The following is a 25,670-nucleotide window of genomic DNA, read 5'->3' as shown; positions in this document are numbered from 1 at the left end:
TGATATTCCCGAGGACGATAGTATGTCTATTATTCTTGGAAGACCCTTTTTGAATACTGCAGGGGCTGTTATTGATTGCACTAAAGGCAATGTCACTTTTCATGTTAATGGTAATGAACATACGATATACTTTCCAAGCAAACAACCTCAAGTTCTATAACACCCCGGATGTAACTTGCCTTATCTGTATTCCAACTCTTGCCGTTTCCGGCACTAAGTTATGTTATTACCTCGTTGTCGGGTTTTTGTCTTCGTGTGTTTTGTCTTTGTCATGCATCTCATATCATGTCATCATGTGCATTGCATTTGCATAGGTGTTCGCCTCATGCATCCGAGCATTTTCCCCGTTGTCCGTTTTGCAATCTGGCGCTCCTATGTCCTCTTGTGTCCCTTTCTACCTCTTTTCGTGTGCGGGTGTTAAATGTTCTCAGATTGTACCGAGACCTATCATGCGGCCTTGGGTTACTACCGGTAGACCGCCTGTCAAGTTTCGTGCCATTTGGACTTCGTTTGATACTCCAATGGTTAACCAAGGGACCGAAAAGGCCTCGTGTGTGTTGCAGCCCAACACCCTTCCAAAGTGGCCCAAAACCCACCAAAACCCCTTCTATCATCTAGGCCGTTCGATCACGATCGCGTGGCAGCAAACCGTGCTTAATTTGGACACTCCTAGCTCCCTCTACCTATAAATATGTGCTCTCCTCCAAAATTTCTCGCGCAGGCAAACCCTAGATCCAACTCCCTCCGTGCCGCCGGACATGTCCGCCCATCACCGGACGCGTCCACCGCCACCGCCACGTCTCCCGGCCAATCAGAGGCCACCACATCACCGTCACCTCTGCTCCAGTCCAATGAGGGGCCGCCACCTGTCCTCCCCGCGCCGTCCACCGTGCACGGGCCCGCCGGAGCCCATCGCGAACCCGCCGCGGGCCGCATCAGGCCCGATCTGCCCGAGCCGCCGCGTCACTCGTCTGCCGGTTCCACCCGCGCCAGAGCATCGCCGGATCTTTCCGCCACCTCGCCGGCGCATCGCAGGACGCCGCCATGGCCTCGCCGGACTTCGTCTCGGCTTCCGCACCACCTGTCTTTGCCGCTTCACGCCGCTCCTTTGTTGCCGGCCTCCGCCGCTGCCTGCAACATCGGCCGGAGTACGAGCCCTGCCTCCTGCTCGTTCCCTTGCACCGCCGCCGCTCCCGTAGATCCCCATCTCCGCGACCCCGCCGCCTTGGAGCTCTGTTCGTCGCCGGCTGGCCTCGCCGTCGCTGGGAACGGGCCCCCCGTGGCCAGATCCGTCCGGATCCAGTGCAGCAGCGCCACCCCGGTGCCTCCCCACGCCGGCAACCGACATCGCCGCCTCCTGCCTCCCTGATCCAGGTGGGATTGGGAGGAGGAAGACCTCCGCGTGGGCCACCTCCTCGGCCTCCCAGGCCCAGATCGCCCGGCCCGCCTCGGCCTGCCTCTCCCTCCTTCCTGGGCCAAAGCTCACTAGGTGAGCCCCTGACCGGCCCTATCCCTCGCCCTGCGCAGTATTTAGTTAAATCGCGCCCGTCTGTTTTTTTCTAGCAAATCTGCCAAGTCCCAGTAATTTTATGCATACTTCATCATGTCATAACTTCATTACCGTTGCTCCAATTCGTGCATGTAGCATAACAAAATGTTCGTCTCAACGAGTACTTCGTTTCATCTCATTGGACCATTTTCATTTGAGCTCATCTTGATGCTCGAAATGCTGTTGGAAGAGGGCTATGTGATGATAGTTTCAGATCTGTTTCAGTTTTTGCACTTTTGTCATTTTTGCCATGATTAATGTGTGCATGCTATGATCTTGAGCTTTACATGAGTTTTGAAGTATGCCATGCCATCTTTACAAGGGTGTATGCCATGTATTTTTATGATCTCTGTGGTGACTAGCACAAGCATGCAAAGTAGCTTACTTAATATTGTTGATTCAGGGACTTCGAATTTTTCTAAGTCCTTGTCCTGTTATTTTTTTATGCCATGTGTTCATGTTGATACCTAGTGATCCGTGCATCTTCATGATCAGTAAGGATGTTTTTTAGATAATTTTGTGCTCTATACATCCATGTCTTTGTTTGCAATTATGGATCACCCTAGCTTGACTCAATCAAGCTCTACTTTTGCTATAAAATGTCCCTGGCAGATTGTTAACATGTTTAGCAATTTTGGCGATCTTGTTGTTGTTGATCCGTGCATGCTATGTTGTTGTTCTTGCCATGTTTAGCTTCTATGACATGTCTACTTGCTGGGTGTATGCTTAGTTTATCATGCCATGCCTTGTGGTGAGTGCATGGAGCTCGTAAACATGCCTACTTGATATCTATTTTGCCATGCTCCAGTTTTTCACTAAGTCTGAATCTGTTTTCGTTAATTGCTATGTTCGCATGGTTGCAATTGTATTTTCTGATCCCTTTTGGCTTATGGTCAGTAAGGGACTTTTGTTGTATGCTTTGAGTAGCTTCATGTCATGTCTTGCTTTTCCATGATATGTTCACGTGGCATGTAGTTTTCATGCTCTAAAGATTGTTTCCTGATGTTAAATTTCTGACTTGATGTTAATTTCAATAAGTCTGAAACCTGTTATCTTTTGCACTATTGCCATGCTTGTTTGAACCTGCTATTGATTGAATTAGCCATAGATCAGTGTTCATCTTTTGTCAAGCATCTTGAGTGAATCCCTGCCATGTATTTTGTTGTTATGTTGGAGTACTGTAGCATGTTGTTCTTGATGCAATTAGATGGCCTCGTGCTGTTAATCGCAGCCCGACGCCATATTTGTTTTGCTTGTCATTTCCAAACCGTGCATCCGATTCCGGTGATCTTTATAACGATTTCGACCGAAATCAACTCCCCTTTCCAGTGGCACTCTTGGTTTTCTAAGTTGAGGCCAGGTTCAATCATTCCTTTCCAAATCATGCATATGCATCGCATACCGCATCCCACATATCATACCATGTTTTGCATCATGTTGTTTGTGCATTGCACGTGGTTGATTGTGTATCCATTTGCTTGTTGTTCTTGCTTGGGTAGAGCCGGGAGACGAGTACGTGATCGAGGAGCCTGTTGAGTACACTTACGAGGATCAAGTCAACTCTGAGAACTTTGCAGGCAAGATGACCATACCCTCAAAATCACTTCTATCTTTGCTTGCTAGATGATCGCTCTCTTGCTATGCCTATGCTACGATACCTACCACTTGCTTATCATGCCTCCCAAATTGCCATGTCAAACCTCTAACCCACCTTGTCCTAGCAAACCATTGTTTGGCTATGTTACTGCTTTGCTCAGCCCCCTCTTATAGTGATGCTAGTTGCAGGTGAAGATTGGAGATCGTTCCTTGTTGGAACATGTTTATTGTTGGGATATCATTATTATATCTAGTCTATTTTAATGCACCTATATACTTGGTAAAGGGTGGAAGGCTCGGACTTATGCCTGGTGTTTTGTTCCACTCTTGCCGCCCTAGTTTCCGTCATATCGGTGTTATGTTCCCGGATTTTGCGTTCCTTACACGATTGGGTTATAATGGGAACCCCTTGACAGTTCGCCTTGAATAAAACTCTTCCAGCATGGCCCAACATTGGTTTTACCATTTGCCACCTAGCCTTTTTCCCTTGGGTTTCACGGACTCAAGGGTCATCTAACCCCCCTGGGCCAGTGCTTCTCTAAGTGTTGGTCCAACTGAGCGATGTCCGGGGCTACCAGGGGCAACTCTGGGCTGGCCTACCCGACGTCTGCCTCATCTGAGTGTGCCCTGAGAATGAGATATGTGCAGATCCTATCGGTATTTGTTGGCACATTCGGGTGGCTTTGCTGGTTTAGTTTTACCATTGTCGAGATGTCTTGTAACGAGGATGTCTAGTCTGATCGGATTGTCTTGGGAGAAGGAATATCCTTCATTGACCGTGAGAGCTTGTGATGGGCTAAGTTGGGACTCCCCTGTAGGGATTTGATCTTTCGAAAGCCGTGCCCGCGGTTATGGGCAGATGGGAATTTGTTAATGTCCGGTTGTAGAAAACCTGAAACTTATCTTAAGTAAAATGCATCAACCGCGTGTGTAGCCATGATGGTCTCTTCTCGGCGGGCTCCGGGAAGTGAACACGGTGTTGGAGTTATGCTTGACGTAGGTTATTCTAGGATCACTTCTTGATCACAGTTTCTCGACCGTGCCTTTCCTTCTCTTCTCGCTCTCATTTGCGTATGTTAGCCACCATATATGGTAGTCACTTGCTGCATCTCCACCTCACATATCTTTTACCCTTCCTATAAGCTTAAATAGTCTTGATCGCGAGGGTGTGAGATTGTTGTGTCCCTGTGACTCACAGATACTTCCAAAACTAGTTTGCAGGTGCCGATGAAACCGTTCAGGTGACGCAACCGAGCTCATGGAGGAGCTTGATGAAGACCTTATTCATTTTGTTGTTTCGCTTCTTTTTTATCAGTAGTGGAGCCCAGTTGGGACGATCGGGGATCTGTGTAGCATTTCGGGTAGTCTTCTTTTATTTTGGGTTCCATAGTCGGACCTTGATTGTATCTGGATGATGTAATGCTTTATTCATGTAATTGTGTGAAGTGGCGATTGTAAGCCAAATATGTATCTTTTCCCTTATGTATTACATGGGTTGTGTGAAGATTACCTCACTTGCGACATTGCTTTCAATGCGGTTATGCCTCTAAGTCGTGCTTCGACACGTGGGAGATATAGCCGCATCGAGGGCGTTACAAGTTCATAGTATCAACTCTATTGGAAAGATTCCATCGATTATATTTGGAGGTTTTGAATTTCGTCTTCCTACTATCAAGAAGAAATATGATATTCTTATTATTGGGGATGTGCATATCCTCGTTGAGGTAACTGATGACCCACAAGTACAGGGAATCTATCGTAGTCCTTTTGATAAGTAAGAGTGTCAAACCCAATGAGGAGCAGAAGGAAATGATACGCGGTTTCCAGCAAGTTATTCTCTGCAAGTACTGAAACAAGTGGTAATAGATAGTTTTGTGATAGGATAATTTGTAACGAGCAACAAGTAACAAAAGTAAATAGAGTGAAGCAAGGTGGCCCAATCCTTTTGTAGCAAAGGACAAGCCTGGACAAACCTTATATAGAGAAAAGCGCTCCCGAGGACACATGGGAATATCGTCAAGTTAGTTTTCATCACGCTCATATGATCCGCGTTCGGTACTTTGATAATTTGGTATGTGGGTGGACCGGTGCTTGGGTACTGCCCTTACTTGGACAAGCATCCCACTTATGATTAACCTCTATTGCAAGCATCCGCAACTACAACAAAAGTATTAAGGTAAACCTAACCATAGCATGAAACATTTGGATCCAAATCAGCCCCTTACGAAGCAACGCATAAACTAGGGTTTAAGCTTCTGTCACTCTAGCAACCCATCATCTACTTATTACTCCCCAATGCCTTCCTCTAGGACCAAATAATGGTGAAGTGTCATGTAGTCGACGTTCACATAGCACCACTGGAGGAGAGACAACATACATCTCATCAAAATATCGAACGAATACCAAATTCACATGACTACTAATAGCAAGACTTCTCCCATGTCCTCAGGAACAAAAATAACTACTCACAAATCATAAACATGTTCATAATCAGAGGGGTATTATGTTACACCTTGATGCAGCTATATCTCCTACGTGTCGAAGCATGACTTAGAGGCATAACCGTATCGAAAGCAATGTCGCAAGTGAGGTAATCTTCACACAACCCATGTAATACATAAGGGAAAAGATACATAGTTGGCTTACAATTTCCACTTCACACAATTACATGAATAAAGCATTACATCAACCAGATACAATCAAGGTCTGACTACGGAACCAAAATAAAAGAAGACTACCCCAAATGCTACACAGATCCCCGATCGACCCCAACTGGGTTCCGCTACTGATCAACTGGAAACGGAACAACACAAAGGACAAGATCTTCATTGAGCTCCTCCTTGAGCTTGGTTGCTCATCTGCACGGTTCAACGGCACCTGCAAGCTGGTTTTGGAAGTATCTGTGAGTCACGGGGACTCAGCAATCTCACACCCTCGCGATCAAGACTATTTAAGCTTATGGGTAAAGGTAAAGGTATGAGGTGGAGCTGCAGCAAGCGACTAGCACATATGGTGGCTGACATATACGCAAAAGAGAGCGAGAAGAGAAGGCAAAGCACGTTCAAGAAATCTATGATCAAGAAGTGATCTTAGTACAACCTACGTCAAGCATAACTCCAACACCGTGTTCACTTCCCGGACCCCGCCGGAAAGAGACCATCACGGTTACACACACGGTTGATGTATTTTAATTAAGGTCAACTTTAGGTTTTCTACAACCGGACATTAACAAATTCCCATCTGCCATAACCGCGGGCACGGCTTTCAAAAGTTCAAAACCCTACAGGGGTGTCCCAACTTAGCCCATCACAAGCTCTCACGGTCAACGAAGGATATTTCTTCTCCCAAGGCAATCCGATCAGGCTCGGCATCCAGGTTACAAGACATCCTCGACAATGGTAAAACAAGTCCAGCAACACCGCCCGAATGTGCTGACAAATCCCGATAGGAGCTGCACATATCTCGTTCTCAGGGCACACTCAGATGAGCAGTCCGTACAACTAAAACCAGCCCTCGAGTTTCCCCAAGGTGGCACTGCAAGGGGCTCTAGTTTGGACCAACACTCAGAGGAGCACTGGCACGGAGGGGTTAAAATAATGATGACCCTTGAGTCTACAGAACCCAAGGGAAAGAAAAGGCTAGGTGGCAAATGGTAAAACCAATGTTGGGCATTGCTGGAGGAGTTTTATTCAAGGCGAACTGTCAAGGGGTTCCCATTATAACCCAACCGTGTAAGGAACGGAAAATCCGGGAACATAACACCGATATGACGGAAACTAGGGCGGCAAGAGTGGAACAAAACACCAAGCATAAGGCCGAGTCTTCCATCCTTTACCAAGTATATAGATGCATTAATTAAATAAGAGATATTGTGATATCCCAACAAAATATCCATGTTCCAACATGGAACAAGCTCCAATCTTCACCTGCAACTAACAACGCTATAAGAGGGGCTGAGCAAAGCGGTAACATAGACAAACAACGGTTTGCTAGGACAAGGTGGGTTAGAGGCTTGGCTTAACAATATGGGAGGCATGATAAGAAAGTGGTAGGTATCTCAACATAGGCATAGCAAAAGAGCGAGCATCTAGCAAGCAAAGATAGAAGTGATTTTGAGGGTATGGTCATCTTGCCTGAAATCCGACAAGGAAGAAGAACGAGTCCATGAAGAAGACAAACGGACATAGTCGAACGAATCCTCACAACACGACATTATCGGAACCAACCCGAAGAAGCAACACCGGAAAGGAGCAAACAACATAGTAAAACAACCATCACATAAACATGGCATGATGCACAACCAAGTATGATGCATGTCCGGTTTAATGATACATGGCATGGCAAAATGCACAAACAAAACTATAAGTTAAGTGGAGCTCAATATGCAACGAGTTGCATATTGACGGAACACCATATTCAAATTATTTAGTTCGATCTCGTTTATGTACCCAACAAGATTAAATGTTGATTAACATGGCAAGAGGGTGAAGCAAAGTAAAACTACCTATGTAGTCAAGTTTAAATGAGGCCGGAACCAACAAACAACAAGTCTGGAAACTCCTCATGTGCATATATTAGGTTAGGTCCTGTTCTGCCCTAAACCATATTTTAGAGTTGTTTAACATGCAAAGCAATGTCACCATGTTAAACTAGGCAAAATTCTACCCCATTTACATATAAAGATTATTTAATTCGGAGCTACGGTTATTTAGTTATGAATTAAAGCATTTTAGCATGACATAGGAGCAAATTTAAACAAACAACATTTTAAACATCTCAAACATAGATGAAAGTGGCAAATTATTAATCTACACAAAATTCTAAGCAAGTTTCATATATAACTTATTTTAATCCATTGCATGGTTGAGAAGTTATTAAATGCATGAAGTATGAGGGTTTTTCTGCAAATCTGTTTAACTGGATAAAAGAACAAATTCGCAGACGCTGAAAAAAACACACGCGGGCCGAAACTTAGGCGGCCCAACAGTGCAGGGGAGCTCGGGCTGGATCTTCTCTCACCATGGGCTCGGCCTGGTTCGGTGGTAGGAGGGAGGACGACAGGGGGTGCTCAGCTGGGCCACGCTTGCGGGCAGGAGGCCCACGCGGACGAGCGGCACGAGGTCACGCACGATGGAGCGCCCGTTCTTCTGCACTTGGTCAAGGCGTGACCGGACAGGGATTTGCCGGTGATAGCAGTCAAGGAGATCGCGGGGTACACCGAGAACGACGGGAATGGAGCACAGGGAGTCACCTGAGTCGAGATCCGGCTAGGAGAGGCGCAGATCAGATCCCTAAGCGGCGGAACTTGGTACAAGGCCATGGAGGAACTGTTGCCTGAAGAAAAGACAGAGGAGAAAATCAGAGAGAGACAGAGAAAGAAACTGGAGGGAGGGAGAGCACGAGGAAGGAGAGAGGCGGCCCTCATCTGCTCTTCGCCTATGTCGCCGGCAGCCCAGCAGCAGGTCTGGATCAGGGTGCCGGGGTCGAGTAGACGTACGCACAGGAGGAGAGGAGGAGGTCGACGATGAATTTGCTGTTGTTGTCATCGGCGGCGGCGAGCTTCGGCTCAAGGAGGGAGACGGGGTCGCGACAAAGGGAGGTTGTAGGAGACTGCGAGGAGGGTGAGGTGGCTGGGTCGTGAGCACGGCGGCGCTCAGGGAGGCAGCGGCTAGCTGGGTCGAGGAAGAGACGACGGAGGGGCGCGGTTCCAGGCGCACGACGGCAACGAGGGAACTTGGGGCTCCACGAGCAGCGATGAAAAAGGACTTGACGTCCGGGGCTTGAAGCTTGAAATGGCGGCGCCATGGCAGGGCGTCCTTGGCGGCAGACCTCGTCGGCGAGGTCAAGGGGTCGTGCTCGCGCATCAGGCACGCGAGGAGGTAGCTGCCTCGGACATGGCTTGCGGGGGCACGAATCCAAGCATGGGGAGGCGAAGCAGGGGTCCGACCACTCAAATCAGAGGTGACGAAGAGAGCTGGGGAGGCCGGCGTCGTTCCTATAACAGAGCAGGGGAAAAGGGGGTGAGGAACAGCAGGGAAGAAGAAGAAAGAGAGCACGGAAGGAGACATAGGCGGATGAGGCCGTGGCCTCGATCCATCCTGGATCGGGCGCCGGCTGGCTGCGGGAGAGATCGAGAGTGGGGGGGGGGGCTGGCTGCGGACCCATTTGACAAGGGGTGGAGGCTAGATGGATCGGGAGGAGCTGGTTGATCCGGTGAAGACAATGAGGGGGAATTTTTGGATCGGGGAGGATCCCGAGGGAGTGGCGGCGGCGCTAGGTAGGATGGGACAAGGTTCCTGATTTTTAGGGTTGGACCTTGTATATTTATATGGCAGGTGGATTAAGTTGGGGGCTATCTGATCCCTCTGATCATAATCGGGCGATCGAGAAATAAATAGTTAGGACGTCCAAATAGGAAAAAGGAGATGTTTGGGGATGATCCGGACACGACGGTAACGACTGTCCGGGTCGGGTCCGGGGCAGATTTCGGACGCGCGCGGGAGGAGGTCCGCGAACTGACGAGAGAGGTTAGGTAGGGCCTGGCGGTGAGAGGTAGTGCAGAAGGCAAAGGGCTGAGAAGAGAGAAGAGGAGAGGCCCGGCGACTGTTTCCGAAGACCGAAAACGTCCGACGTTAGACCGGCTATACTGCCACTATAGTTAATCGTTGGGGCGTCAAACGGACTCCGAATGCGATGAAACTTGGCAGGCGGTCTACCTACACTATAACAAGACTGCACGCCAACTCTCATCCCATTCCGAGAACATTTTCCGGCCACTTATAAAATAATATTTGGACGTGCCACGGGCGCGTGCAAGTGTGTCTGGACTCAGAATGGACAACGGGCGAAACTGGGGAACCCGGACAGATGCATGTTTTGAAAACATGATGATGCAATGCACATGATGACATGACAAGATGCAACACGCAAGCAAATGACATGTCAACGACGGCGAATAACTGGAAGACACCTGGCACATCGGTCTCGGGGCGTTACAACACTCCACCACTACGAGAGGATCTCGTCCTGAGATCTAGAATGGCACCGGAGGGAAAAACGGAGGAGGAAGATAAGTGGGGTAAAACTAAGTTGCTTCTTTGACAAACGAGTGAAACCAAAGAACCTTGAGAGGTTGAAAAAATTGAAAGGAATAATGCAACAAAGAAGAACAAAGTTGAAAACACTCCGGTAGGAAAGAGGAACAAGGAAGAACAAATTTGAACAGCACTCCGGTTGAGAAAGGATGCAAGACTTGATAAGATGAAAAGAACTTGAGCAGAGGGCACAACACTCCGGTTAAATGGATAAACCGAGAAAAGAACACGGTCTTGACCAAACAAGAAGATGGGTGAAAAGAACAACACCACAATGCCTCCGAAACGAAAGAATAGAATATAGATAATTGAAATAAAAGAATGAAGAAGAAAATGCCAACTTCTGCCACAAAAGAGCTTGAAAAGGCATCCTCAGGAGAAAAGTCGAACGGAGTTGTTGGAACACCAACAACGAAAAGAATAGGCTTGATATGGTCTTATAGAAGGCATCCCAACGTTATGAGGTGACAACTTGCCACTCACGGAAAAGATTGGATTGATAACAACGAGGAGACGAGAAACTTATTTCACCGGGAGGATAAATGAAGAACTTGGATCATTTATGAGCACCACAATTAGCAATGATCCTTAGGGAAAGCTTAAGGTGAAATAGCCCAATATAACTCCAATGAAGAGATTAATGGATTGGAAAGGATGTGTTGAGCGAAGAGAAAATGATGGATTTAGATATGTCACTCTTGAAAACCTTATGATCCATGAAACACGAAGGGAAATTATCAACAATGACATAACACCACCTCAAAAGATATGCGTGAAAGAATTGCACTCCGGATTGCAAGATGGAGAATGCTTGAGCAACTCTGAAAAGAATCTCAATGAAAACTTCGAGAAGGAATTAAGTCCTTTATGAACCCTCATGTAGAGCCTCCATGAAGAACTCCGGTTAAAAGAATGATCATAAAGAAGTGAAGGATGAAAAGAATAAGGTTGAAGCCTTGCAATGATTAGATGAAGCTTGCGACGAGATAAATGAGAGATCTTGAAACTCCAAGAAAAGAAAAAGCTGAACACAATTGGAATCAAGAAGTTGATGCACCTCCGGAATAAGGAATTAATCACTTGGATGAACAAGAATAAGGATTACGTTATGCGTATCCTTTGCAAAAATTTCAAAAAAACAGAATTCCTCGATTTAGTAAATTTGAAACTGCTCTTAAACCGTAACGAATTAGAGAAAACAATAGTTATGAAAAAGATGCGCCTCGATGATATCAATCCAACGGTGTATCATTTGCCTCATTCCGATGAGCGGTTTAGAAGAAAACACAAAAAAACGCTCGCTGTCACTCTTTGTGGGCCGCATCGTTTTTGAAACTGCTCTTAAACCGCAGGGAATCTCGAAAAGTGTTCAACATGGCGAAGTTGCGCCTAATCCGTAGCTTTCTAATGGTATATTACACGCCTCTTTCTGATAAACGGTTAAAAACATAGAGTGAAAACAGTACCGAAAAAACACTACGCGCAGTTTTTTCCGACGCGAAGTTCGCTAGTCTCTGTAATGTAGTGCTCTTGCTAAAGAAAGTGCAGTGCCCTCGTGTTGAGCATGCAGTGTGAAATGTTATCAGAATAACTATTCTGATAATATTATCAGAATAGACGGGCTATATATTATTCTGTTAACTATTCTGGACTATTCTGTTACTAGTAACAGAATATTATTCTGTTACCTCGGTCCCTATAAGGGCACGACGCGCTGACGACAGTAGAAACTCCCCGACCCGTCCCCAACCTAACCTGCCTCCTACCGCCGGAGGCAGCTGTCGCGGGTGAGCGAGCGACGGCGGCAGCCGGAGCGAGGGAGCCCGCGCCGCTGTGACGGGTCGCTCCTCCGACCCACGTGCTGCCGCCGGCTGGCCGTCTGCACGCCTCCCCGCCGACGGGCTCGCCGGCACCTCCCCGCGCGCCTTCCCTCCAACGGGAGCCGGCCCCTCCCCGCGCACCTCCCCGTCGACGGGTGTCGGATCCTTCCCGCTCGCCCCCCCTCCGACGAGCTCGCCGGCCTGTCCCCGCCTCTGGCGGCTGCAGCGCGCCGTCCCAGCCTTCCTCTGCCGCCGCGCACGGCCATCCCCGCCCGACGGGGCTGTGATCCGCCGCCTCCTCCCTCCCTCCGTCGCCGGGGCTCCTTCTCCGGGGCAGTGATCCCCGCAAGATGCTGCCTCCCCAGACCTCTTCGCCAGACGTCCACCACAAGCAGGAGCTGCATCAATGGTGCCGCCAGTACGCCGGCCACGAGAGGAAGAAGAAGAAGAAGTCAGTCAACTGGAGGTAATGTCTACACAGTAAGTTCAATGATACATAAACTAGGAGTACTTCTAGTGTACTTGCATAAGTTATAGATGAACAAAAGAGAAGACATGCATCAGTTACATATATATGCATATCCATACATCTCTGAAGTTCAACAACCATAGATGCAAGTTCAACTTGTACAATGCCTTCAGTGCATGACATGTTACCCATAGCATGTATACGAGAAAAATGCAGAAAAGATTAATCCCAAAACTGTTGAATGTCATTGCAGAAGCGAGCAAGGCGGCGCATGCAGCGAGCGTTTGATGAGCCAAGCAGATATGGGGCACCACCTGGTTAGGTAACACCAGAAATACCACCTGGATACTTCAACAATACAGGCAGATTTCAAGATACACCGGAATCATCAGAAGCACGGACAAGTTCTTCTAAGCAGCAAACACCAATATCTGGGAATACAAGCTTTGTCACTTGTGGGTTGCAACAAGGCCAACAATATCCGCAACAACAAATGTTTTCCTTCCCTAGCGCAGGAAGAAAGCCAAGGACATGAAGCCGTGGATGGGTTGCAACAAGGCTTCCACCGTTGCTCCATCAACATCAATCATCCGTGCTGCAAAAGCGGTTGTGACGGGAAGACCAGGCCAAAGAGACAGAAATTTTGGCCGCTCTAGCAGGTTCCAAAGTACAAGATATGAGCCATATAGACAGGAGCAACCTCACAATGAATTTGAGGGGAGACGGCCGTACAATGAGAGATGGAGATCTTCGTCAACATTGCTCCCTCCAAGAGATGCATTGTTGCATGTGCCAAGGGTGACACCACCCGCGCCCATACACCAGGGTGAACAGCAAACACCGGAGGCAGCACAGAGCTATACACATGTAAGTATCCATATAGAAAAAAACCATACAAGCATAGTCCATACCATGGTACTGTGACCACCCCATCTAAACAATTTCATAACTGTGTTTTTGTTTGCTCACTGTTGCGTGCAGCCACCTAACATTGAAGCTTATGTTCTGCCAAGGCTAGAGATGCGCTTTGAAACTTTTGAGGAAGCAAAGAACTTCTATAACCTCTATGCGAAGCATGCGAGTTTTGCTATCAGGGAAGGCTCCAAGTTTAAGACCAGAGCCTACCTTTTATTGCATGTGCTATGGAGTCTATCATTCGAAGGTGTCTGAAGCAAATAGACAGCAAAACAAAACGACAACCAGGACTAACTGCGGGGCTAAAATGAGGCTGAAGATTGAAAAGGATGGAACACTTGTCGTAAACAAGATAGTCTGGGAACACAACCACAGGCTACAGCTCACTCCGCAAATGGTTGTCTTCTTGCACTCCCACAAAAACTTTGACAAAACAATCTTGGAGTACGTCAAGTACCTACAGTTCAAAGGCATTGAACACGTGCAAATCATGAGCATACTGGGCGGTGATGACCCTGGTAGCTACTTCCTCGAAATGAATGCCAAAGACCTAATTAACCTGTAAGTACAAACTTGTTCTCCTCCCATAAACCGCCTATGTCTTTTTTCCTCTGCCAGTACAAACATATTACGCAACGCATGACCTGATGTCAGTTCAACATGCATTTTTGAATGACTGTTCACTTTTAATATCCAGGAAAGCAAAAAATTCAAGGATGGATGATGTGGACGATGTCCTAAAGACTGTCAACTTCTTTAGGGAGATGAAAGCTATAAACAAGGAATTCTTCTGTGACATGCAACTCGATGAGTCCGACAGAGTTAAGAACATATTCTGGGCGAATGCAAGCTGCCGAGGGGCCTATCAGGACTTCGGTGACTGCGTAACATTTGACACCACATATAAGACCTACAAGTACCATATGCCACTTGGGGTGTTTGTCGGTACTAACAACCACTTCCAGACTACATTCTTTGGTATCGCCCTGATAGGAGATGAGGATGCAGAATCATTCAGATGGCTGTTCAAGACGTTTTTAAGGTGCATGAGAGGGAAGGCTCCTACATGCATCCTCACAGGTACAACCGCGAAAACCACCCCCAACCACCACCACCCCCCCTTCCCCCAAAAAACTAAAAGGAAAATAACACGTTAAAAAATGTTTGTGTCAGTTCTATTTGTATATATGCACCAACATATGCTGACCACTCCACATCTCTTTTCTCATTACCAGACCAGTGCCCGGCAATGGCTTTGGCGATACCATAAGTTTTCAAGAACACAGTACACAAGATGTGCCGCTGGCACATTATGAAGAAGTACAGGGAACACCTTGCATACCTGTACTACCTGCATGAAGACTTGAAAGAAGAATTCACATCAATCCTCAACTGGCCCCTCATGCCAACTGAGTTTGAGGATGCCTGGAAAAGACTCATCGATAGGTACAACCTCCATGATGATGCCATGATGCTGGCCATGTGGAACGAGCGTGAGAAATGTATATCAGCCTACTTCAAAGAAATTTTCTGCGCCAAAATGACATCTACACAGTGAAGTGAGAGCATGAACTATGTGCTCAAGAAGAACTTTGTAAGTGAGAGACAAAACCTACACCGGTTTGTCAGCCAGGTAAACTCTTGCGTCAAAACCAGGAGGCATACAGAGAACCAAGAGACAATGGGTAACATGGTATAGCTCTATCACCTCTCGTGAGACAAAAAACATGCTTACTAAAGTAAAACTTTATTAGTTAGACATGTTTTTGCTACGAGAAAACTAACAATTTGGTCATCATTCTTGCATGTGCAGAAGGAACAAAACACGCTGACCTTCTTTTGACACTCAGATGGCAAAGGTTTACTCGCGAGCTGTGTATAGCGAGATCAGAAAAAGGCGAAAACTAAGCACACTCTTCACGACGACAGAGACGGAAGAGCCACAAAGTACCTAGTGCACTACAACAACCCGCAAAAACTGTTTGCATGGTCTCAGCACGCGTTCCAGGTGGTTGCAGACCCTATGGCAGAAACATATGAGTGCGAGTGCAGACTATGGGACCACACAGGTGAGGACTGCAAAAAAATATGTTACATACTATACTACTTTATTTGCAAAGTTTTTGTTCGAATGAAATGACAAAATACATGCACCTCTTCCAAAAACAAAATACAGGTCTTTTCTGCATGCATGTCCTATGCATGATGCAGACAATTAAGGCTCCCACTGTTCCAGAGAAATATATCCTCAGGAGATACACCAAACGCCCGAACATCCAGCCAACATTCGACAGAAATGACTTGAGGATAGTAGCGTCAAACAAGGCATCCCAATACTGCATTGAAAGCTCACTGCTGACGCTCAACATGAGGGTGGATAGAAAAAGTTGGAGAAGCCAAGAGCAAATGGCGAGGTCGCGGGTCGTCATGGACAAACTTGAACAAGAACTTGACGCCATGCATTCTGCTGAAAATGGAGGTGTGGCGGACAATGATGCCATTGAGAAGGATACTGCTACAATGTTATCCGAGATGAATCATGTGGGAGCTGTTGACCCATTCGACAACGAGGAAGAGGAGCAGCAACAACAGCTTGCCCATGTGCACACTCAAGATCACCAACAAGCTCACATGCGAGATCATGAGCTTCATGGTGATGTAGGCGAACGACATAACAACAGCACATCCTACCAGCAGCACCAGGAAAGAGTGATTAAACCACCCATATTCTCAAACACAAACGGGAGGAAGAGCAAGACCCAGGCAGCGAAAGCAACAGCCAAAAAGCTGCCACACCCCATCAAGCGTGTGGAATTTGGCCCGGACGGCAAACCTCTCGGGATAAGGGCATGCGGATTCTGCAACATCGTGAGCAACCATAACTACCGCACATGCCCACTCCGCCCATTTGGCACTGCCAACAAGCACAAGAAGATTGGAGCCACCCAGGTTTCTACCAATGGAGACAACACATGTAACAGCTACACTTGCCGCAAGTGTGGGGGAACTGACGGGCATAATGCCCGCACATGCAAAGTGGGCAAGGAGGTCATTGGCGCTGAACAAACACAGGGTAAGTTGCAGAGTTCTAAAAAATCAAATGAAGACGATGAAGAAGAAGAGTTTGAAGAGAATGACGACCAATCAGACGAAGACAATGAAGATGACACTGTCGGGGACGAGGAAACTGAAACTAACGATGAAGTTGCCAAGGCACAACCAGGAAAGGGCACCGGCAAGGCACAACATTCAGGGCCAGTTAGGAGAAGCTCAAGGCTGAACAACTGAACAATACATAGTGGTCTCAGTTGCCTCTGCACAAAATGAGGAAACATTTCAGAAACACTATTGTCGACCAGTCGTCAGTACAAAGGCAGAGTAAAACAAACACACCCGTGAACACCTAAAAAAACATCGTTTTGAAAAAAACAAAGCTATGTCTGCTTCTGCCAGTCCCAATTCAGAAAGACCATCAGTACATAAAAATAATTACCTCAAACAAAAATGTGAATATAATACATTCTGTACTAATGAAAATCTAATTTATTTGTAAAAAATACTCAGAGATTATCTTGATATAAACAATCCTTTTAAAAAATACAAAAATTGTTTGAAAAAACATTAGCATCACACATAGTCTCATTGGTATTTGGTCAGTTCAATTACACTTCAATCACCAGTCCAAGTACCACAGTAGAGGAGTACAGACCTCCATCATCACCAACCCTGACATATGCAAGTGGGATGAGCAGCCGATAAGTACAGCTTGACAAGACAAATCAGTGCGACAGTAAAATGCCGTCATCACCACCCTTGAGACGTGCAAGTGGGATTTAGCAGGTCATAAGTACAGCTTGACAAGACTAGTAAGTGCAGCAGTAAAAACCATTGGACTTGGACGGTTACTTCTTCCAGGCCACCACCCGTGCCACCCAATGAGCGGTTGCCACAACGGACTGCAAACGGCGACCCCACGCCACTACACCCACTACACCCACGCCCCCGACGAACTGCCTCCCACAAATCCCTGTCGACACACTACAAAAAACCCCATTCTCTTCCATCTCTCCATCATCCCCACAAACAACCATTGCCCTTCCACCTCCCCTGCACACAAACCACAAACTTCTCTCTCACAAGACCACAGCCGTCGGAGGAGGGCGATGGCGGAGGAACCGTCCACCAAGCGTCATCAAGACGAGCCGTCGGACAAGAGCAGCAACCTCATCGACGTTCACGTCCTCGGCGAGAAGCGCGAGTACACCAAAACCCTCAGAGAGGTTGAGCTCCACGGCAAGGAGATGCTGGAGATCGTCTGCACCAGCGAACTAGACAAGGCTGACGAGGTGATCTCCAGGCTCTGGAGGAAGGCTGGCGGCATGCTTCGTAGGATCGTCGGTGTTGGTGTGCACTACACCAATGGAGATGAACCTCCCCAGATGGCAGCAGTCCTGTAGTTGTGCATCGACGACCTCTGCTTGGTGTACCACATCGCAGGGGCAATAAAATGGTGAGCCATCCTACTCATTTGCCCTGTTTGGTTTATCTGTTTTATTAGTACTGTATCCTGAAAATTTCATCAGGCTTGTTTCCCAACTAGATGTACTAGTGTGGCTTGTGAAAAGTGGATGCACTACTGCATTTTCTCAAGTAGATACACTATAAATGTATTTTTGAACCTGATGCACTGGATTACTATTTGGAAAATCTTGAGGAAGATTAACTTCTGAAGTTGACTGACTAGTCTAGTTTCTGAACTTGATCCAATAGTGTAGTTTATGTACTCAATGTATTAAAAAGATGTTTCTGAACTTGATGTAGTGAAGTATTTTCTGAATTTAATCTAATGTTATTCTCATAAGAAAAAAACTAAGGACTTGGTGAAGCACTGTTTATGTGTTATCCTATTCAACAAAAGTAAACTAAACTAGTACCAAAGCAGAACATACAACATTGACTGAAACTATGTATAATCCAAAAAAGAAGAATAACATGATGTACTTAATTTAATTTCAGAACTTTGTTTACTAGTTTATGAAGTACATTCATCCATTATTTATGATACATAAACATATACTTAAATGGATTCATCGCTTATAAGACAAAATAAAAATGAATAATTCAAACATCAAAAGTAATGCTGATTTTCAAAAATGTCTCTCCCCTTGTAGGCCCAAGCACCTGAACGAGTTGCTGCAGCATAAGAATTTGTTCATATTTGCCAGTTTCAGCATTGAAAGGGACTAAGAGAAGCTAAAGTTGTCCGGTTTGGAGATCAACCCTGAGAAGTTCATCGACATTTAGCGCAAGTGGACAGTACCATACACCAGAAAAGAGTACGACTCCTTGACTGATGTTGCAGCCAGCGTCATCCACCCATTCTACAAAGGCATGAAGAAGAACATCAACATGCAGGAAGACTACAAACTGTGGGGGACCAGCCCGCTGCCAGACAACCTCATCGAGTACGCAGGAGTGGATGCATACGCCACGTACAAGGCATGGAGCATGATCGACTATGTCACAGATGGTTCAGAAATTGCAAAAGAGCGGGAGGCTGCGAATTACTACGACCAACCCTATTGCCCCTATGCGGGATGAAGATACATCAAAGCCTACCTTCGTTTTACTTTCGCTTGTGCTTGCCTTTTATCTTGTTGTTTCAAATTAGTAGTTTTGCCCTTGTTGGGTTGAACCAGTATGATTATGTCGTGCTTGTCATTGTTGAACTAGTTTATTTATGTCATTAAGTACAATGTTTTGCTTATCTCATTATATAAGTTTGGTAGCTTTGTATGTTGTTAATCCATCATTTCAAATTCAAAAAGGAGCTTCTGAATAAAACTTTGTAGCTGCTCTAAAGTACTAGTTATGATGCAACTAATCACACAACGTTGCTCTATGTCTAGTTTCCATTCAGTATTGTATATAAAACATAACATTGAGAACAATCAGCACAATTTGAGTTACTTAACAACGCTTCAAAAGTTGAAGCAAAAATTCTTAGTACTCCATCTAGTGTTCTCATTCATATGTAGCTGCTAGATAATTAACAAGTACTACAAATAGAAAAAGTTAAGAAAGCATCAGCACACACTTATGTTGGTCGCTTGCAGATTAAGAATCACAGTACTAGTACACTTGATCGGACAGTACATACTTACTACAATAAAAAGTACACAGAAGCATCAGTCCGTAAGCGCTACTATGAATGGACTATCAGTACAACTTAATCTAAACGCAAGTACATCTTAAAATTACACTTACACAAAACTGACAAGAACTAGAACAAAAAGTTTCAGTCCAAGTTACTGTTGGAGTCAAGTACTAGATTCAAACAAACAAAAAAAGAAAAAACTGACCGCCCAAGGTCAGGCGCAGGACATAGGCGAATCCCTAGTAATCCGCACGATCCATAGGTCAAGAGGGAGAGCGAGCGCCATGTATAAACGCTCAGGTAAGTATTCAGAGGAGTTTGACCAGTGAGCCTCGGCTGCGCTTATAAACATGTTCGGAGCCCCCTCGACTAGCGAGGTGGGACTAAACCTAGAGAGCATGCGCACGCCGCACTGCACAGCCGTGCGGACGAGCTATCTGGGCCGGAAAACGGCCCAATAGCCTGAATCGTTTACAAACACCACACCAAATAAGCCTAGTTAAACAAACCAGAGGGCAAGGCAAAAAAATATAAACAATAAGAAAAATGTTCGGAACTGAAAATATATAAATTCTCTTCCGACTCAACTTAATAATCTAAAAACAATGAACCTTTAAAAAGAAGAGAACTTAATAACCTATCTGTTAAATGTACATTATTTAAGAAACCGAATTAAATATTACTTTCAAGTTCAACTACTAAAATGCAAAAAGTTCAAACATATAATGTTTGTCAATTATGCTAAATATCTTATTACATAAAATCTAACAAGTTCAACTACTAAAAATGCAAAAAGTTCAAACATATAATGTTTGTCAATTATGCTAAATTTCTTATTTACATAAAATCTAACAAGTTCAACTACTAAAATGCAAAAAGTTCAAAATAGAATTTATTTGTCAATTATGCTAAATTTCTAATTTATATAAAATCTCACAAGTTCAACTACTAAAAAAAAAGAAGTTCAAATAGAATTTATTTGTCAATTCTGCTAAATTTCTAATTTATATAAAATTTTACACACCTCAACGAACGGTGTGGTCGTAAAATAATCTCAATCCCCACAAAACACCAAAAAAACCAAAAAAAAACTCAGTTCAATCATACATATGACATAAGTACTAAAAAAGCAGGATCAGTCAGGCCACTCACACCACTACGACACCAAATTTCAAAACCGCACGCTGTATGAAATTGCATTTCAGTTCACACAGCACTAAACCATAAGTGCACTAAAATGAGAATACAAAAACTATAAAGGCCTAACTTATGTAAGTACAGATGAAAATAAAATAATTCCCAGTTTTGAGAAACAACTCCCGGGGTACTAAAAAATGTCTTTAGATAAACTAGTCTACAAAATTTCAGTGGAAAAACAAATACTTAACATCCTCACGGAAAAACATCATAAAGCATACGTCACCTAAATAGTCCAAAATGCCGTCATCACCACCCCTAAGACGTGCAAGTGGGATTTAGTAGGTCATAAGTATAGCTTGACAAGACAAGTCAGTGCCGCAGTAAAACAATTTGAATTGGACGGTTGCTTCTTCAAGGCCACCACCCGCGCCACCCACTGAGCGGTTGCCACAAGGGACTGCAAACGGGCACCCCCACGACCACCACACCCACGCCCCTGACGAACCGCCTCCCACACATCCCCGTCGACGCACTGCAAAATACCCCATCGTCTTCCATCTCTGCCTCATTCCCAGAAACCACCATTGCCGCTTCAATCTCCACTACACACATACCACAAACTTCTCTCTCCCAAGCCCACAGTCGCCGCAGGAAGGCGATGGCGGAGGAACCATCCGCCAGGCGTCATCATGGCGAGCCGTCGGACAAGAGCAGCGACCTCGTCGATGTTCACGTCCCCGATGAGAAGCGTGAGTACACGAGAACCCTCACAGGGGTTGAGCTCCACGGCAAAGAGACGCTGGAGATCATCTGCACCAGCGAACCAGACAAGGCCGACGAGGTGATGAGCAGGCTCAAGATGAAGGGTGGCGACTTGTATCCGAGCTTCATCGGAGTTGATGTGGAGTTTACCAGGGATGATGAACCTCCACAAATGGAGGCAGTCCTGCAGTTGTGCTCGAGGAACTCTGCTTGGTTTACCACATCGCAGCAACCACAAAATGGTAACCCATACTACTGTTCATTCATCTGTTGTACTAGTACTACTCACTAAAAACTTCATTAAACTAGTTTCCCAACTAGATGAACTACTATACTTTGTGAAGTGTATGCACGAGTACATGTTTCTCAACTTACATGCAATTCTGAAACTATGAAGTGGATTGTTTCACCAGATTAGCATCTGAAAAAAATGTTTATAGAATTCTGAACTTGATGCACCAAATTAATTTCTGAACTTGATGTGCTAGCATAGATTCTGATCTTGATGCACTAGTATAGTTATATAGAATTGATGTATTAAAAGATGTTTGGTGAAGTGGTATAGCTCCATATCTTGATGCACATGTTTCTCAAATTAATTTCTGAACTTGATATTGAATTGATGCACAAAGATGTATCAAGCACTGGTATAGGTATTTTATTCAACCAAAAAAGAAAACTAAACTTGAATCAAGCAGAACATATATCATTGAATCTGTTAAAATGATTCTTGAATTTGGTGAAGCATTTGGTGAAGCACTGAAGACAGCAAAAAAGAAAAATAACATGGTGTAGTTGAATTTAATTTCAGGACTTTGTGTACTAGTTTCTGGACTACATTCATCCATGACTTATACTATATAAGCATATACCTCATGGATTATCACTTTCAAAAACAAAAAACAGAAGAATTAAATATTCAAAAAAGAACACTAACCTTCAATGTGTGTCTCCCCCCTTGTAGGCCCAAGCGCCTCAAACAGTTCCTGCAGGAGGAGAAATTGTACACATTTGTCGGTTTCAGCATTGGAGGCGACAAGCGGATGCTGAACAAGTTTGGTTTGGAGATCAACCCCAACAACTTCATCGACATGAAGCGCAAGTGGAAAGATCCACACGCCAGCAAATACTTCGACTCCTTGGCCGATGTTGCAGGCGGCTTCATCCACCCATTCTACAAAGGCATGAAGAAGAAGATCGAGAAGAAGGAAGACCACAAAAAGTGGGGGACCAGCCCGCTGCCAGACAACCTCATCAGTACACAGGAATAGATGCATACGCCATGTACAAGTCATGGAAGACAATTGACAACATCGTGATAGGTTGGGATATTTCAGAAGAGCAGGAAGCTGACCCCTACTACCACTTCAACTTTGCGGGATGAGGATGCATGAAAGTCTGCATTCGTGTTGCTCGCACTTCTGCCTGTCCTTAATATTGTTGTTTTAGATTTGTAGTTTGCTTTCGTTATGTTGAACCAGCTACCTTATGTTATGTGTGTCAGGGTTTGAACAAGTTTGCCTATTTCTATCATGTACATCATTTTCTTATGTCAGTCAACAAGTTTGCTAGCTTCCTATTTTTGTTCATCCATCATTTGAAGTTGAATGAGGTTGAAGTTGAAACTAGTCATGCAGAAACAAGAAATCATACATGGATATTTTCACACACAAAAAAAATGTGGCAGACTAACTAAGGACAACAACAAAATAGTAGAATTGGACGCTCAGAACAGCTTAGACATTTACGGTAGTACTATCACTCTAAGAAAATTCAGTTTTTAGTTTCAGAAGAACACTAAAAAGACTAAGTTTCAGCCGAGGACTACTAACAGCATCGTGCTAATAGTAGTTAGAAATTTACTAAGTACTGCAACAGGAAAAGTAAAGAACAATCAGTACAAATTTCCAAGCCACTAGCATGCTAGGACTGAGAGTTCTGGCACACTTGAACAAAACGGTACATTCATTCTACAAAAATATAAAAAGGAACGGGAAGCTTCAGTTCACATTCCATAAAACATTGACACACTCAAGAATAACACTAATAGTACAACTGAAATGTCAGTACAACTTAGTCTGTAAGGCAAGTACTATGATCATACAAAACATTGCCTTGAGAAGAAGCACAGCCTAGAAAATAGGTCACCCCCCGGAGACATATTTAAATGTAGCTAATTTAAACAAGTATTTAAATTTTACTATGAAGTTCAACTACTACAATTCAAGAAGTTCAAACAAAAATTTCGCTCTCAAATCTTGCTAAATTTCTTATACTTGAATAAAATCTGGCTAGAGATGACGTAGCTACTTGGTCATAAATAATTTCAATCACAAAAAAATTCAGTTCTAATACATTATATGAAATCAGTTCTACATAACAACGAAGCATCACTCCACTCACGCTAGATCCACAAGTGCCATCGTGACACCAAAATTTTAAAAGCCTAACGCTGAACGACATTACAATTCAGTACTAACATAACTATACTATAAGTACATGAAAAAGAGGGTATAGAAACTATAAAGGTCCAACCTAGGTTGGGACAGATGAAAATAAATGATAAACCTCACTTTTCCTGCAAACACTCTAATGAACTTGGGAAGACGTGTTTTCAGTTCAACTAGTTTACAAGACTTCAGTAAAAAAATAGAACTTAACCAGAACAAATTCCCAATGAAACATATACAAGTCAATATATCACACAACTATCAAAAATCAAAGACATCCAAAAGATTAACGTCAAAGCCTACAGTGCTTTCAAGAGATATATCACACAACTATCCATTTCACTACGCGAATGATGACCATTTCTTCTATGCACCAGGAGCCAAAGGCTGAAACTCCTTGGGAAGCTCCATCACCAGAAGCTGGTTATTCCGGTTGAACACAACTCTATACAGATCCTCAGCCTTCCAATCAACAATACGAGGCTGTAAAACAATGAAACAAATTATCAAAAATCATGACACATTAAAAAGAAGAACACACAATTAGCCAAACACGGAAAAGTGAAAAGCTCAACTAGAACCCACATCTTTATCTCGAATGTTCCCAACGATCTTTTCACCATCATAGGATCCTGCATACTTTAGAGTATAATGGCCACATTCATTCGCCCCTTGAAGTGGAACCTTCACAAACGTTGGTTTCTTTGCAAAAAGCTCCCATTTGGGCTGCTTGCTCGCATTGTACTGAGCATCACCATACACATCCTTCATTACTTGGACCATCCTAGAGATCTGTAAGAAAAGAAAAGAAACCACACATTTTCAGGTCTAAGAAAAAAGCAGAAACAAAGATGCAGAAAAATTAATCCAGTACAGATAATAAATGTCACTCACAATCTTCTCGCAGTCTTTATGATAGGTGTTCTTTGAAGGACGATGGTTCTTCGGATTATGTAAAGAGTCAAGGATGTCGAGGCTACTTCGGTACCGATTCATGACATATAAGGAAAAGTGGTTCACTTTCTTATCCTTTGGTAAAACCATAGGCTTGAATAGAGGCATCATGATCTAAAAACAGATGACCAAAAAACAGATGTTAAATATTCAAAATAAAAACCAGCATGGCAACAAACTAATAAAACCAAAAATCAGCTAGTAGATCTCACAAGGTCGACACTGAGCAAGTCTTCATTATCTTTAACATAGCTCTTGAAATCTCTCGCTGCACTCTTCACATTAAACTCTTTATTTTCATCACCGTAAAACGTACAGTCAAGCACAACCGGCAAAAAAGCCAAAAAAGGAATAGACAGGGGAAAAAGATAAACAAAGCAAGGTATTATCAAAACTCGTAAAACAAAATAGGCGTTCTTGTCTAAGAGAAACAAACGATCTGATTGGTTATCGAGATGAAATATGGACTCAGCAATACCCTTTTCCTTGACGCAAAATCAACATTTCTATCGGGATATTTCTTCCAATAATCAATAAGGAAGTCCATTACATCACCCTCCATCATTTGCCCAGGTGCAAAAACTTCCCAGATGTGTTTCCCAGTGAAGCTGGTTATGCTATCATCAGGCTGAGGTATCATTGAGAATGTATTGCTGCAGCACGGACAAAAACAAAAAGCAGGGGAAGCAAAGATAAGGCATTCATAGTAGTTCAAGTTGTATAAAAAGTAACAGTTCAGGTCATATCTATCTAGCAGTTACAAA

The sequence above is a fragment of the Triticum dicoccoides genome, chromosome 6A (assembly GCF_002162155.2).
Source record: "Triticum dicoccoides isolate Atlit2015 ecotype Zavitan chromosome 6A, WEW_v2.0, whole genome shotgun sequence".
NCBI lineage: Eukaryota > Viridiplantae > Streptophyta > Magnoliopsida > Poales > Poaceae > Triticum > Triticum dicoccoides.
This window is presented reverse-complemented; position numbering follows the sequence as displayed.